The sequence below is a fragment of the Solanum dulcamara genome, chromosome 5 (assembly GCF_947179165.1).
Source record: "Solanum dulcamara chromosome 5, daSolDulc1.2, whole genome shotgun sequence".
Classification (NCBI taxonomy): Eukaryota; Viridiplantae; Streptophyta; class Magnoliopsida; order Solanales; family Solanaceae; genus Solanum; species Solanum dulcamara.
In genome coordinates, this window is record NC_077241.1 from 13,120,771 (window position 1) to 13,138,296 (window position 17,526).

Here is a 17,526-nt window from a genome sequence, read left to right on the forward strand (position 1 = left end):
AAGGTAACATAGACCGAAAGTTATCTTTTTTTAGAAAACAATTTCGAAAAAACCAATTTTGGTCATACCAAATATGTAGGATAATACCCTTAGTATAATAACAATAAAATATCTAATGTAATTTCATAAAATAGAATTTGAAAAAGATAGAGTATATATAGACAATATTTCTACCTCAAAGGTAGAGAATTTGTTTTTCATAATAATACCCTTAGACGGGGATTACAAATCCACCCCTCCCCTAACCTTTGAGGAAAAATGTCTTAATTACATACAGGGATATTTGAAGGGTCTTATGTTAGGACCAAAGTTTAAGAGATAAAGACCACTGTCTTTCGCAAAATCTATCATGTCAAATCATTAAGAACATAATACTAGATGCGTATGTGTACCTAAATTCATGAGTGCCATAATGATTTTCTGTTTTGTAATTATCGATTTTTCTTATTATTAAGAAGCAAGTCTCTCCTTCTTTCTAACAGTGGGATATCATAAAGAAAACCTTGCGTCAGATTTGGGGACCATAACTGTAACGATCGAGCCCGTCGTTACCTAAAAATATATGCGGTAAGGGTATATGAATCTCGTTCATCATAAGGTTAGGATCAATACGTTGGAATGTGAGTTCATCAATTGTGAATTAAGGTTGTGCTATGCTCCTATCTCAAAGTTGAGCTGAAAGTGTCTCTCCAATTTAGTTTTGGACTTGAGTGTAAACTAAGGTCAACTTCAAATGACCATATCTCTCAACTTATAATGAATTAGATGGGCAATAACCTATCAAATTAAAGTTTTTTGAGTCTTCGTTCCAACTCCACCACATTTCCATCATTCGGAGTTCGGAGTAAAATCTTATGACCATTTTACTGAAAACGATCCGGACTGAGCCACTCGAGCGGGATTTAGGCCGCTGTGGCGGGTCCGCCAGAGCGGGCTACGTGTAGTTAAATGTTATTTTCAGAACTAAAATATTATTTTACTCCCAAAAGTGTCCAAGGTCAGGTTAGGGAAAGGGAGGAGCGATTTCTTCAGTTTTCCACTCATTTTCTCCTTCAACGTAAGTCCTTTCATCAATCTAACACTCGTTTGATTCTTTAGTTCTTAGAAAACATAATTATGGCCTTAGGAGATGGTTTGAATTCATTCTAATATGGGAAAAATATGGTTTCACGAGGATTTTAGGGTGTAAGATCTTGGACTAATCTTAATGTAACATCCCCTAAAAACGTTGTATACAATGTTTCAATTCTCGCCTAAAAATGATACAGCCTCTCTATTTTGGGCATAACTTTTTATAGGATTGTCCAAATTGGTTAATTCAAATTTTTGAGTACCCACAAGATCATTACCTATAACTTTTATGAAGACCATAATTTAGGTTTCGGAGGTTAAGTAGGTCAAATAAATTAATTACTGTAAGACATTGTGCTGTGACGAAATGGAGTATTTGTAGACAAAAATTCACATCTCACTGTAGGATGATCCAAATTGGTTGATTCTTAAACTACATGAAACTATACTTCTATATCTACAATTCTTATGAAGACATCAAATCCTAATAAGTAATTTATCTTATTCAAAAGCAGATTCGAAAAGGAGTATTCTGTCAAAGATAACTCATTTCACCTACCATGGAAAGATCTAGATTAATTTGACATCACTCATGCCATAAATTGTCCTCCAATTAACATCATCCACGTCATCATAATTTTCCACTAAATTTTCAGATTTTTCTTTATAATTATTTTATTTATTGTTAGGTCCCTCTTTCCCACGTATAAATACCCACCTTATTTCCTCATTTTATTCATCAAGCTTTCTCAAGCAAGTCTTCTCTCTATACACTTCTTTACACTTTCTCAAATATAGTTTTAGTTTTTAGTAGTGAAGAAATACTATTTCGGTGATTCATATACTCCGGGTAGTACACAAAACGTTCCGGCGAGAAGAAAAGCTAGGACTCAAGAGTGTTAATTAAGTCTTTCGGTTCCGACTAAAGCTTCGGATTCCAGGTATGTAAGGCTTCAATGAGAGTATTCTTCCACTCTCATGTCTAAATTATTTTGATTATATGATAAATTATGTTTATTTTCTTTAAATCTTACTCTAAGTTATGTAAGTGTTTATCCATAGGTTCTTCCATCCATGTAGTCCAAAAACTCTTTCAATTAAGTCTCTTGATTTCAAGTAATATTTTCTTATGGGAAATTCTTATTTATTCCTAATATCATGAATCATGGTTAAACTAATGATTATTGTTCTATTTTGATGCAACATAATTTCATATGTATGAATTGATGGTTCCTCTATTTATCTATTTAAAGGTTCTTGAAATTCATGATGAGTTATTTAAAGCATGATTTTTAATTAATGGATTTCAAAATATTTATGTATATTTATTTACACACATGTTTGCAAGTTGAAGTAATTTGAACCCACCTAGTTTTACTATGTTTTGAATAAAGTTTGGCTTGAAAGTTTTGACTCCAAATAAATGTTTATGAAAGCAATATCTATTATCAAAAGGGTGTCTTATAAAATAAAAGAATGATGAAATGATATGAATGATGGATTCTTTATGCAATAAGGACAATTCTTGCATATTTAAATAATCAAATGTTTTAATGAGCTATTTCATCGAATATGATGTTTTGAATTCTCAAGCTATATGCTATGAATATTTTGAAGTATTAACTATTCCGTGGGATTGACTTAGCACCGAATGGGGTATTGAGGTGGGATTCGATAAGGGAATCCTAGTAGCAACCCCTTGTCTCATTAACTATGTGCCAACATAGGAGCCCTTGTAGGCTTAGGCTAATGGATCCATAAATAGCCCTTAAAGTTAAAGTTAAAGAAATGAATGAAGTTGACGGAGTTCTACCTGGCAAGTAGTCTCCCCGGCCAACGTAGGGGGTTATGTTGGATTCCATGTAATAGCTCGCATGGTCTTAAATGTCGGTTATGGTTATTTTTCCACAAAATGAATATTTTAAAGGATATCTATATGATTTATTATGCATGCATTACATTATGTTCCATATTACATAATTGTTATAATGTTTCCTCAATGTTCATGCATCCTTACATACTTAGTACATTCAAAGTACTAACGCATACTCTTTTGCCTACATGATATCACCATGTAGGGACCAGTGCTCCTCCTCGTTCTCCTCCATGTGGCTAGTTGAGATTTCATTGAAGACTACTTTTGGTTAGTTCCCATGTTCCGGGAACAATACTCCTTTATCTTTCTAGCTTATGATATGTTAAGATATTTTACTATAGCATTTTTTCTATTATGATTGAGGGTGAGCTAGGGACTTGTCTTAGCCCCGTTAAATCTAATAGTTAGAGGTATTGTTGGACATATGTAAGTTGAAGATTTACTACTATGATTTTCGCTTGTTTATTTATCATCATTACCTATGAAAGGCTAAAAGCATGCTAAGAGGCTTGTTTGAGGTACTTTCGGGTTTCTCATTCGCCATGTCACGTCTAGGCCCTAGGCTTGGGTCGTGACAAACTTGGTATCACAGCCCGAGGTTTTGAATGGTCCTTGGAAGTCCAACATACCGCGTTGAATAGGAGACTATGAGGCGTTTAGGAAAATTTTCACTTCTTTCAAATTCATGTTGTGCCTTAGAGTGTCCTAAGCTTTCCTTTAACTAACGACCCATTTTGTGTTCTCTAGATAATGACTCGAGGAAGAGCACCTCGAAGAACAAGGGTTGACGATGAGGACCAAACTCCTCCGATTCCTAATGCCCAACATCATGAGGATGGGGTAACCCATGTCGAGTTTCGCAGTGTTATTACTTTGTTAGCTCAAGTCGTAGCTAACCAAGGGAATCTAGGTGTTCCTCCTCCCCAAATGCAAAATCCAGCCTCTAGGGTTCAGGATTTCCAAAGGATGAATCCATCCGAGTTCGATGGTTCTAAACTATATGAGGACCCTATGGAGTTCATTAATGAGGTATATCAGATTGTGGCTATCACGGGTGTGCCACCAAATGAAAAGGCCGAGCTAGTATCCTATCAACTCAAAGGTGTGGCTCGAGTGTGGTATGAATAATGGGTTGTTGAGAAGGATGAAGAAATAGGGTCGATAGGATGAGAAGAGTTCAAAGGTGCCTTCCTAGAACGCTTCTTCCCATTGGAGCTAAGGGAGGCCAAAATCCAAGAGTTCATTAACCTCCGTCAAGGGAGTATGAGCGTGAGGGAGTATGCTCTCAAATTCACTAAGTTGTCCAAGTATTCTCCCTTCATAGTCTCCGACCCAAGAGCTAGGATGAGCAAGTTTATTTCCAATGTATCAAGCTTAGTGTCCAAGGAATGCAAAACGGCCATGTTGGTCAAGGAGATGGATATCTCTCGGTTAACGACTTACGCAGAACAAATTGAAGAAGAGAAGCTTAGATAGAGATCAAGAGGGTTCAAAAAGGCTAGAGTGGATGGTGGAGGGTTTAACCCTCAAAGGTCCGATTATAGTAACAATGGCAAAGGCCAAGGTGGGCAACGATTTGTGGGACAAGGTTCCACCAATACTCCTCCTCCAAGGTTCAACAAGGACAGGAGTGGTAAACCAATGATTCTAAGAGAGAATGTTGCTACTCAAACTTTCCCCTCTTGCAAAAAGTGTGGAAGGACTCACAAAAGGGAATGCTTAGCTGGCTCTAATGCATGCTTTAAGTGTGGCAAGCTGGGCCACCATGCTAAGGATTATAGAGATGGTGGTGGTAGGACTCAAGGACAAATTGCTCTTAGTCAACAAGTCCAAGGAGGTGTCCAACGCACCAACTGCTTTTACGCCTTGCATGGGAGACAAGCAGTTGAGGATGCACCCAATGCCATTACAAGTATGTTAAAGGTCTTTTCTTTTGATGTGTATGCACTATTAGATCCGGGTGCAAATTTATATTTTGTTACTCCATTCCTTGCTAATAGATTTGATGTTTTACCTGAAATGTTATTAGAGCCCTATTTGGTGTCTACCCCCGTTGGTGAGTCAGTTATTGCTAGAAAGGTCTATAGGGGTTGCCTTGTGTCTATCTTGCACAAAATTATTCCTTGTGATCTTGTTGAAATTGACATGATAGATTTTGATGTCATTCTTGGGATGGATTGGTTACATGCATCTTATGCTTCCATAGATTGTAGGACTCATCGAGTCAAGTTACAATTTCCAAATGAGCCTATTATTGAATGAGAGGGTCGTGATTTGGTGGTGAAGGGTAAGTTTATTTCTTATCTTAAGGCCCACAAAATGATTTCTAAGGGTTGTATTTACCATATTGTGAGGGTTAGAGATGTCAACTCCAAAAGTTCTTCTCTTGAGTCGGTTCCTATAGTCAATGAATTCCCTGATGTCTTTCCCGATGACCTTCCCAGTGTCTCTCCCGAAAAGGAAGTTGATTTTGGTATCAATCTCCTCTCCGATATCTAACCTATCTCTATTCCTCTTTACCGTATGGCCCCAGCAAAATTGAAAGAGTTGAAGGAACAATTAAAAGACTTATTAGAGAAGGGGTTCATAAGACCAAGTATTTCGCCATGGGGTGCTCCCTTGTTATTTGTGAGAAAGAAGGATGGGTCGCTTCGAATGTGCATAGACTACCGGCAATTAAATAAGATAACCATTAAGAACAAGTACCCACTCCCTAGAATAGAGGACTTGTTTGATCAACTGCAAGGGGCAAGTCAATTCTCCAAGATCGACCTTCGGTCCGGCTATCACCAACTACGGGTGAGGGAGTGTGACATTCCCAAAATGGCCTTCCGAACAAGGTATGGTCACTTTGAGTTTTATGTTGACGAATGCACCGGTAGTGTTCATGGACTTGATGAATAGGGTGTTCAAACCTTACCTTGATACCTTTGTGGTGGTCTTCATTGATGATATTTTGATTTACTCTCGGGGTGAGGAAGAACATAAAAAATACTTGATAGTTGTGCTTCAAACGTTGAGGGATAGGCAATTATTTGCAAAATTTAATAACTGTGAATTTTGGTTAAAGGAGGTGGCATTTCTTGGTCACGTAGTTTCCGGTGATGGGATCAAGGTTGATCCTAAGAAAATAGAGACAGTCAAAAATTGGCCTAGATCATTATCTCCTTCAGACATTAGGAGCTTCTTAGGTCTAGCCGGGTACTATAGAAGGTTCATCAAAGGTTTTTCTTCCATCTCATCTCCTATGACAAAATTGACCCAAAAGAAATCTAAATTCATATGGACAGATGAGTGTGAGAAGAGTTTCCAGACCTTAAAAGATCGACTTACCTCTGCTCCTATTTTGACTCTCCCAGAAGGATTAGAAGGGTTTGTAGTTTATTGTGATGCTTCAAAGATTGGTTTAGGTTGTGTCTTAATGCAAAACGGCAAGGTCATAGCCTATGCTTCTAGGCAATTAAAGATACATGAGCGTAACTACCTTACCCATGACCTTGAATTGGCAGCCGTTGTTTTTTCTCTGAAGATTTGGAGGCATTACCTCTATGGGGTGCATGTGGATGTGTTTACTGATCATAAAAGTCTTCAATATGTGTTCACCCAAAAGGACCTTAATCTAAGGCAAAGAAGGTGGCTAGAACTCCTTAAGGACTATGACATGAGTGTGCACTATCATTCGGATAAAGCCAAAGTGGTTGCTGATGCACTTAGTAGAGTGTCTATGGGGAGTGTGGCCTATGTGGATGAAAGGAAGAGGGAGTTGGTGAAATATGTTCACCGGTTGGCTAGATTAGGGGTGAAGTTGTGTGGAACTAATGATGGTGGTATGGTTATTCAAAATAGGTCCGAATCTTCTTTGGTGGTGGATGTTAAATTAAAGCAAGATCTTGACCCGAAGTTTATTGAGTTAAAGAAGTTGGTAAAGGAAAAGAAGATAGAGGTCTTTTCCCAAGGGGGAGATGGGGTGCTACACTACCAAGGTCGGATATGTGTTCCACATGTTGATGGCCTAAGGAGTTTGATCTTGATGGAGGCTCATAATTCTACATACTTCATTCATCCCGTTTCAACGAAAATGTACCGAGACTTAAAGAAGTTGTATTGGTGGGGTGGCATGAAGAACGACAAAGCAAGGTTTGTGTCCGAATGTACGAATTGCCAACAAGTGAAGGTCGAACATCAAAGGTGGGGTGACCTAGACCAAGACATTGAAATCCCAACTTGGAAGTGAAAAGATGTGAATATGGACTTTGTAGTGGGTTTGCCTCATACCCGGAAGCGTCATGACTCAATTTGGGTAATTGTTGATAGAATGACTAAGTCAGCTCACTTCCTACCGGTTAAAACTTCTTATAGTACCGAAGACTATGCCAAGTTGTATATCCGGGAGTTGGTGAGGTTGTATGGTGTGACGTTATCCATTATCTCGGATCGTGGTACCCAATTCACTTTTCACTTTTGGAGATCATTTCAAAAAGGCATCGATACTAAGGTAAAGTTGAGCACAGCATTCCATCCTCAAACGGATGGGCAAGCCGAAAGGACGATTCAAACACTAGAGGATATATTAAGGGCTTGTGTGTTGGAGTTTAAAGGAAATTGGGATGATCATCTACCGCTCATCGAGTTTGCCTATAATAATAGTTACCACTCAAGTATTGAGATGGCGCCATTTGAGGCTTTGTATGGGAGATGATGTAGATCACCGATTGGTTGGTTTGAAGTAGGCGAGATGACCTTGTTGGGCCCCGATTTGGTACTTGATGTTTTAGAGAAGGTGAAGATCATTAGAGAAAGGTTGAAGATTGCTCAAAGTCGTCAAAAGTCCTATTTTGACACTAGAAGAAAAGATCTTGAGTTTAATGTGGACGATTGGGTGTATCTGAAGGTTTCATCCATGAAAGGTGTGGTTCGATTTGGTAAGAAAGGGAAATTGAGCCCTAGGTATGTAGGGCCTTATAGAATCGTGAGACGTGTTGGTAAGGTTGCATATGAGTTGGAATTACCATTGGAAATGACCATGGTTCATCCAGTGTTTCACGTATCTATGTTGAAAAAAATATGGGTGATCCTAATTCCATTGTACCTATGGGAATAGTGAATATTGAAGAAAACTTGACCTATGAAGAAGTTCCTGGGGAAATTTTGGACCGGCAAGTTAAGAGATTGAGGAACAAGGAAGTTGCATCTGTTAAAGTCCTTTGGAGGAATCAACAAATAGAAAGTGCAACATGGGAAGCGGAAGCGGATATGATTAAGAGATACCTCATCTTTTCCCCTCTACCTAAACCTAAGGTATTAAGTTTTCCTTCCTCAATTACTTGAAATCTTTGCATCTCAACTTTTCTTGTCATATGCTTGCAAAATTATAAAATATGTTTTAAACAATGTTTTAAATTATACTATTGTATTAATGATGGGTTATTGGTTTACATTCTACCCTACTCAATCTAAGTCTTTCCTCATTCGAGGACAAATGTTTCCAAGGGGGAGATAATGTAACATCCCCTAAAAACGTTGTATACAATGTTTCAATTCTCGCCTAAAAATGATACAGCCTCTCTATTTTGGGCATAACTTTTTATAGGATTGTCCAAATTGGTTAATTCAAATTTTTGAGTACCCACAAGATCATTACCTATAACTTTTATGAAGACCATAATTTAGGTTTCGGAGGTTAAGTAGGTCAAATAAATTAATTACTGTAAGACATTGTGCTGTGACGAAATGGAGTATTTGTAGACAAAAATTCACATCTCACTGTAGGATGATCCAAATTGGTTGATTCTTAAACTACATGAAACTATACTTCTATATCTACAATTCTTATGAAGACATCAAATCCTAATAAGTAATTTATCTTATTCAAAAGCAGATTCGAAAAGGAGTATTCTGTCAAAGATAACTCATTTCACCTACCATGGAAAGATCTAGATTAATTTGACATCACTCATGCCATAAATTGTCCTCCAATTAACATCATCCACGGCATCATAATTTTCCACTAAATTTTCAGATTTTTCTTTATAATTATTTTATTTATTGTTAGGTCCCTCTTTCCCACGTATAAATACCCACCTTATTTCCTCATTTTATTCATCAAGCTTTCTCAAGCAAGTCTTCTCTCTATACACTTCTTTACACTTTCTCAAATATAGTTTTAGTTTTTAGTAGTGAAGAAATACTATTTCGGTGATTCATATACTCCGGGTAGTACACAAAACGTTCCGGCGAGAAGAAAAGCTAGGACTCAAGAGTGTTCATTAAGTCTTTCGGTTCCGACTAAAGCTTCGGATTCCAGGTATGTAAGGCTTCAATGAGAGTATTCTTCCACTCTCATGTCTAAATTATTTTGATTATATGATAAATTATGTTTATTTTCTTTAAACTTTACTCTAAGTTATGTGAGTGTTTATCCATAGGTTCTTCCATCCATATAGTCCAAAAACTCTTTCAATTAAGTCTCTTGATTTCAAGTAATATTTTCTTATGGGAAATTCTTATTTATTCTTAATATCATGAATTATGGTTAAACTAATGATTATTGTTCTATTTTGATGCAACATAATTTCATATGTATGTATTGATGGTTCCTCTATTTATCTATTTAAAGGTTCTTGAAATTCATGATGGGTTATTTAAAACATAATTTTTAATTAATGGATTTCAAAGTATTTATGTATATTTATTTACACACATGTTTGCAAGTTGAAGTAATTTGAACCCACCTAGTTTTACTATGTTTTGAATAAAGTTTGGCTTGAAAGTTTTGACTCCAAATAAATGTTTATGAAAGCAATATCTATTATCAAAAGGGTGTCTTATAAAATAAAAGAATGATGAAATGATATGAATGATGGATTCTTTATGCAATAAGGACAATTCTTGAATATTTAAATAAACAAATGTTTTAATGAGCTATTCCCCCAAATATGATGTTTTGAATTCTCAATTTATATGCTATGAATATTTTAAAGTATTAAACTATTCCATGGGATTGACTTAGCACCGAATGGGGCATTGAGGTGGGATTCGGTAAGGGAATCCTTGTAGCAACCCCTTGTCTCATTAACTATGTGCCAACATAGGAGCCCTTGTAGGCTTAGGCTAATGGATCCATAAATAGCCCTTAAAGTTAAAGTTAAAGAAATGAATGAAGTTGACGGAGTTCTCCCCGGCAAGTAGTCTCCCCGGCCAACGTAGGGGGTTATGTTGGATTCCATGTAATAGCTCACATGGTCTTAAATGTCAGTTATGGTTATTTTTCCACAAAATGAATATTTTAAAGGATATCGATATAATTTATTATGCATGCATTACATTATGTTCCATATTACATAATTGTTATAATGTTTCCTTAATGTTCATGCATCCTTACATACTTAGTACATTCAAAGTACTAACGCATACTCTTTTGCCTACATGATATCACCATGTAGGGACCAGTGCTCCTCCTCGTTCTCCTCCATGTGGCTAGTTGAGATTTCGTTGAAGACTACTTTTGGTGAGTTCCATGTTCCGGGAACAATACTCATTTATCTTTCTAGCTTATGATATGTTAAGATATTTTACTATGGCATTTCTTTTATTATGATTGAGGGCGAGCTAGGGACTTGTCTTAGCCCTGTTAAATCTAATAGTTAGAGGTATTGTTGGACATATGTAAGTTGAAGATTTACTATTATTATTTTCGCTTGTTTATTTATCATCATTACCTATGAAAGGCTAAAAGAATGCTAAGAGGCTTGTTTGAGGTACTTTTGGGTTTCTCATTCGCCATGTCACGTCTAGGACCTAGACTTGGGTCGTGACACTTAAGAAAGGTTAATCTCATTTTACTTATCACAATTCTCTAATGTTACCATGAAATTGGTAGTTTAGGCAAATTAATGGTAGAAAAACCATAGTTTGGGTGAGAAAATCATGAGTTTGGCCTAGGGTTGGGATTTGCATATAATTTTAAAATATTTAGGTCATTTGTGATTGATTTTGTATTATATCATTATTTTAGATCAAGAACAAGCTAAAGTTTCATTAAAGGAGTCAAGGTTCACGATCAGACCTCTGTTGCAGTTCCTTGGCGCCCAGGTAGGCTAGGTTCTCAATTGAGTAGTTATGAATCTGTTCCCATTGCATAATATAATGTAGATTGATGGGAGATTTCATGTTTAAGCCTTCGAACACGGAGTCTGGATGGCTGAATGTGTTGCTATTGTTGTTTATGTAGGAATGTGTTATGTGGGTTATGATTATGCTATGACTACTGATGATAGTCTAGTTATTGATTGTTAACCTTACTACTTCTTGTTGATATAGTTGATGGTTCTTGTAAAGTTAATGTGTAAGGAAATTAATGGGTTAGAGTGAGATCTTGAGACTTGTGATAATCAAGGGAGGTCCAGTATGAGACTATTTATATATATTTATATGTGGGTGTTCATACTGACCGTTACATGTGAAATATTTGAGTAATGCGCGTTCATGCAATATAGTAAAATAAAACTAATGAAATGATTATTTGTGAACAACTACATGCAATGAGACCGATTACTTGACTGTGCAAGTATGTGAACTATTGTTATGGACTGTGATTATACATTGTGATTGTGATATTGGATTGGGTGTCACGTTCTGACACATATATTGGATCGGGTATTGCATTCCGATATATATATATATATATATATATTGGATTGGGTATCACGTTCTAACACATATTAGATCGGGTGTCATGCCGACAAACTAATAGTTTGGATATGGATTTCATGAGAGAACCATTGTGTGACTATTATCTGTAAATTGATATTGACTATATGTGTGATGATAGAAAAACTGACTTGATAAATATTTGAGCATGCCCATTCTGTGTAATAATTGATATGAAAGGATCGAAGGTCTAAGTGTTGCCATGTTAACAGCTGTAATTGAGAATTGCATGGTGAACTGTCTATTGCTCTTAAAATGGTAAATTGGTAATATCCTTCTATAAATATGCATTTTCAAGTTATGTTCTGATTGCTAGATGCAGGTAGGTGTGAGACTGTTGTCACGACCCAACCTCGTAGGCCATGACTGGTACCCAAACTGGAAACTCATGTATATCCTTGCTAGTTATAAGAAAACTTGTCCCTTGTTTGAGTCACAGTGTATAAATATACTATATAACACCTCCGCCAGCACGACGATCACGATAGGGGAAAACATCCCCCAAAACATAAACCATATCCGCACGACTGTACATACATACCTATATAACCCATATATAACCCACCCACATATCTACAGACCTCTAAGAGTATAATGATAACATAAGGTGGGACAAGGCCCTCGTCGTACCCCTGAATAAGCAAAATGAGTGTACAAATCAAGAGACTAGCACCACAACTAGGCTCCGATATAATGAAGCTTTTTCCAAACTTTCTGGTAGGAGTCCTAAGCTGGTGGGTCTCCAAAACATACGTCTGTACCTGCGGGCATCAACGCAGCCCCCAAAGAAAGAGGGGTCAGTACGACATATGTACTGAGTATATAAAGCATAACTGAAAACATATCTGAAATAGAGAGAGTCAGGGGAATAAATGTGATACTTAAGAAGGCACTGTACCTGTACTTGTAAATTATAAGCAAATATGCATGCTCATATATATAATGTAGTCGGCCCTTTCAGGCGCTTTGTGAATCATAACCGTAGGGCCAGCATAGGCCCGATGCCATTTCCACCTTATCACATCATATCCTCACATATATACATACGTACCCAGCCTTATAGTAAGGGACTTGGTCAGTGAATCATGTCATTGCATTACCATGACTTTATATAACGTACCCGGACCTTTAATGAGAGACTCGATGGATAATGCAGTGGACTACGCATGATTTTGTAAACTTAATTTAAGAGACTAAAGGTTGCTACTAGGGCTTAGGTCGATCCCCCACCTCAAAGTCTACTTGGTGCTAAGTAAATTATCCCACGAAATACATATCATGAAATAATCGTAAATCATACTTCTAATAATCACAATTCATAAAAACTCATTCATACGAACAGCTCATGATAATTCATATGATGTGGGTGTAGTCCTTCCATAAAATATCTTTAGGGTCTTAAGTCTCCTTTCTCATTAAGGACCTTAATGCACCCTTTCATTAAACTTGCTTGAAATATTATTAAAGCATTATTCATAAACTTCTTTGCATAAAATATCTTTAATCTCATTCATAAAGCTTACATTAAAATAACAATGAAAATCATGATCATATCTCATAAGTCATACTTGAAACTACCATATAGCACGTGTCACTAAAATTCATCTTTAAATCATGAAATATGATGTGAATTATGCATAATTATGCTAATAGCATTAAAATATATCATAATTGACAAGACCCAATGCAAATCCTGAAATTAGGGCTTTTAATTGAAGAATTCATAAGAGAATTGAGAAGAGATCTTTGGAATTCCATGGATGAAAGGATCCATGGATGAATTCATACATACCTTGACTTTAATGATCCCTAAAGTGAAAAGGATGGAAGCTTGACCTTGAAGAAGTTCTTTGGATTGTTTGGGGAAGAAGAAGACCTTAGAGAGAAAACTTGGGAGAGAGGGTTTATGATTTTGGGAGTTAACATGAGAATGAGAGGGTTAGAAGACTTTAGGGTAGTTAATAGGTAGGAATATAGTCCCAAAAATCATCCATATTTATTTCTGAAATATGGGGAAAATAACCAAAATAACCCCAATTTAAAATTAAATCTGAAACCAAAACAAGTCATCACCACAGCTCGTAAAAGCCAATACGGGTTGTGGTATCTATCATGATGAGGACCTTAGCTTTTTTAAGAATGGGGGTTCCCATCACAAGACATACCATGGACCATCAAAGGAAATACGTCCCGTGGTGTCCGTCTGTGATAAGAGACTTGAAATTCAATTTTAGGGGTTGCAGGAAACATTTCAAGACTTCCTTCACGGAGAACTTCACGGTCCTTAGATCACAAAATGGTACATGGGTTGCGACGATGATCCTGATAGGAGGTCTGCAAAAGGGCTTACCACAAAGGCCATTACAGACTGTGATCTGCACTATGGCTCGTGGTGACCTCTCGTGGTCGCCACCTCAGGAACCCTAATGGATGGCATGGACCACAGTGGGCCTTCATGGCTCATGGTCCTCTTAATGTCCTATAATGGATCTCAAGAAGTCTACCTAATGCCAAAAGTTGCATTTTCTGAGGTCTTACAAGTTCTTCCCACCAACTAGAGGCTACAAATCAAGGATGAGATTAATCCTCACAAGAAACTACTTACTGAAGTCGTGTATGAGACTTGGGAGAGATTTAGGCACAAGCTTAAGCAATTCCCAAATCATAATCTGACAGATGAGAACTTGACGGAGTTGTCATACAAATCATGTAACTTTGTGACTAAGCGAGTTATTGATGCAACTTGTGGAGGTTCATTCATGGCCAAGATATTTTAGGGAACCACAACAATTTTGGATCAGCTCACAAATAATAATAGAGCCTGGTACATTAGAGACACCAATATGGGAGGTTTTGGCTTTCCATTTGAGATGTCATCAGAGCAGAAAAGGAGAGAAGAGGAACATGATCAGGACAGGGCTCACATAAAGACTCAATGGACTTCCTGGCCAAAGGATTGCTAGTTGGAAGGTTGTAAAAGATAAATGTTATGGATGTTGCAGGTCTCTTTGACGCCTAACTGGTGAAGAAGACGCAAAGTATATGAACAACTAAGGGGGTTTCTAGATGTACACCTATGGAAACCAAATTCGGAAATTTCAAAGGGATAGATATTATGATAAGGAAGAACACTGCAATCAAGGTAACTGGCATAACAAGGATCACTACAAAAATGATCGAAGCAGTATTTATGTGTATCTTTAAAATATAGATAGGGGTGGAGCTGGAGCAAGCAACACAAAGTTGGAAGAGATAGTAAATAAAGTGATACAGAAGACAGAATCTACAGAAGCTGGTGTCAAGGAGCTAAAGGGCGACATGTCTAAAATAACCCAAGTGGTAGAGTAACACTCAACCTCTATCAAGCAGTTTGAGAAATAAATTGGGCAATTGTCGGCCATGGTGAATCAAAGAAAGAATGGTGCACTTTCTAGTGACACTATTTATAACCCAAGAATGTAGAAGTATTGTAGCTCGAGGATGTCGTTCCACGACCTTAAATCAGGTGCTTCATGGGAGGCAACCTATATGGATCCTTGATGAAGTCTGAGTAGTCAGGTAAACTACTACTGTTGCTTAAGGCATCGCAGGTATGATCACTTTTCTTGTTTTATACTTTGGAGACTTTAAGTTCAAAGGGGACAATCCACAAATTTTGATAGGGAGGGGGCATCCTGACCCCTTTGGAGTTGTACCCTTTGAACCAAAAGAATGTGTCACAATACAAATTCGGGTGTGATGACACTCATCTCAACCCACTAAGACAAGTTAGCCTAAAATCCAATGGAAAGTAAATGCGGAAGTAAATGAGATAAAGCAAGGTTTAACTTAGTCAAAAATAAATAAATAATCTCAAAATCCCCCAAGACTGTGTGTCACGTGTACAAGCCACTAATACATTATTGAAGTATCAAAGAAAATACAGTTACAATGTCTTTTTCTCTAGAATAGGACTAAAACATAATAAAAGAGAAAGAGGTGACCGCTAGATGGATCTTACAACTACCTCAACACTCGAAATGATAGCCTCAATTGTGGTAGGAAATACTAGGAGATCAAGAAGGTCTGGGCTCAAAACCTACACAAGTGTAGAAGCAAGGGATGAGTACCAAACAACACGGTACTCAGCAAGTGGACAAGTAAACTAAGAAAAGCTCAATAGATACAAGTGCTCTTGTCATCCCAACCGAACCTCCTTAACTACAACCTGCGTAAAACCAACCCAACTGTACACTTTGTACAATAATAATAATACAGTCTATGAATACTGATCAGTAGTCTCATAAAATAAATCATATCAAGTCAAGTTCACCATATACACAACAATTAGGAGTAAACACGAATTCACAAATACCAAAAAATATGCGATGCAATGCAATGCAATGAAATGGTGCATGTCTGTCCTATTGGTGCACATCTGCTGAATCACAGTCCGGAACCCATTGGAGATATTTCTGTCCATGTAACCTGCCATGGAGCATGTGGCCCATCCCCTCAATATACATATCCTTCCATAAAGCGTGTGTTCTGACCCCTTTGTTTCATAATTCTTACCACGGAGCGTGTGGTCCGACCCTTTTGTTTCATATAATTTTCAGTCTTAGCACAGTATGTCAAAACCAATGCAATCAATTCATGTTTATATAATTCATGATAATAACATGAAAATGACAATAATTTTTCATATCTCATATCAACATAGTCATTTCACATATTCAAAATAAGTCAATAATCTTGTCATATCAATTACGCTGATAGATGTCATTAGATCACCATTTTATATCCCTTATCTCTAATTTTAAGGTCAATTGTAAAGTCAATAACCAATTCCAATCCTCATTACTCCCCAATGCACATAACAAGAAAATACTAGCATCTAAAAGCTTAAACTGAGGTTTAAAAGTTCAGTTGCCTCAAATAATCAAGTAATCACTCGGGACTTGAGACTTCCCATTTCGTTGGGCTTCCAAATCAATGTAATCTAGTCAAATAGATAATCACAATAATATTTTGAAACTAAAAACACCCACATTACTATATGTCTAACCTAGACCCAAAAACTCACTCAAATCTATAATCAAGTTTCCAAATCTTGATGCCAATTAATAAATCAAATCTTATATTTTTTAAATTCCAAGCCTAGGTTTAAGTCTCAATTCATCTAAATAAACACTTCAGTTCTAAATTTGTTTTGACTTAACACAGTAGCGGAAGTGATACATAACTCCAGAGGTAAACGTATCAGAAGATTGGATTACTAAACTAATCTTGGAGACTATAATCAAGTTGAGACCTTGATAATTGAACGTCTAACTTTACACTAATAATTCTTATACGAAAATCTATGGATCTACATGGACTTAACACTGGTCCTTATCAGTATCCTTGAGTTAACTTAATACTATCAAATTAGCTAATTAGTTAATTTAGAAACAGGAAAGAGTAAACCCCAACAGTGCTTGATTTCAAAACTTCCCAATCATTACACCCCATCATTTCACCATCATTATCTCTCAAATTTCTTAAACATCAATTATCTATACCACACCCAATATAATCATAATAATAACACTAATCCATGCAATAGTCAGATATGCATATAGGAGGAATAGAACTTGGCAGAAAGTTGTTTTACCTGAAGTTGTTTCCTTCGTTCTCTCGCGTCGAACAAGTTTGTTTTTCTTCCTCTTTCTTTTCTTTTCTAAATTAATTATGTACTAAAAGTGATAATCCCTACTAACTTATTTTAATAGATATAAGAAAAGTGGTATAGAGTATTAAATAAATTAATACTTTAGCCCATCAATTAAATTAATTATTTAAAATCACCTATCAATTAATTAACCGAAGTTACCGAAAAGTCCAAAATT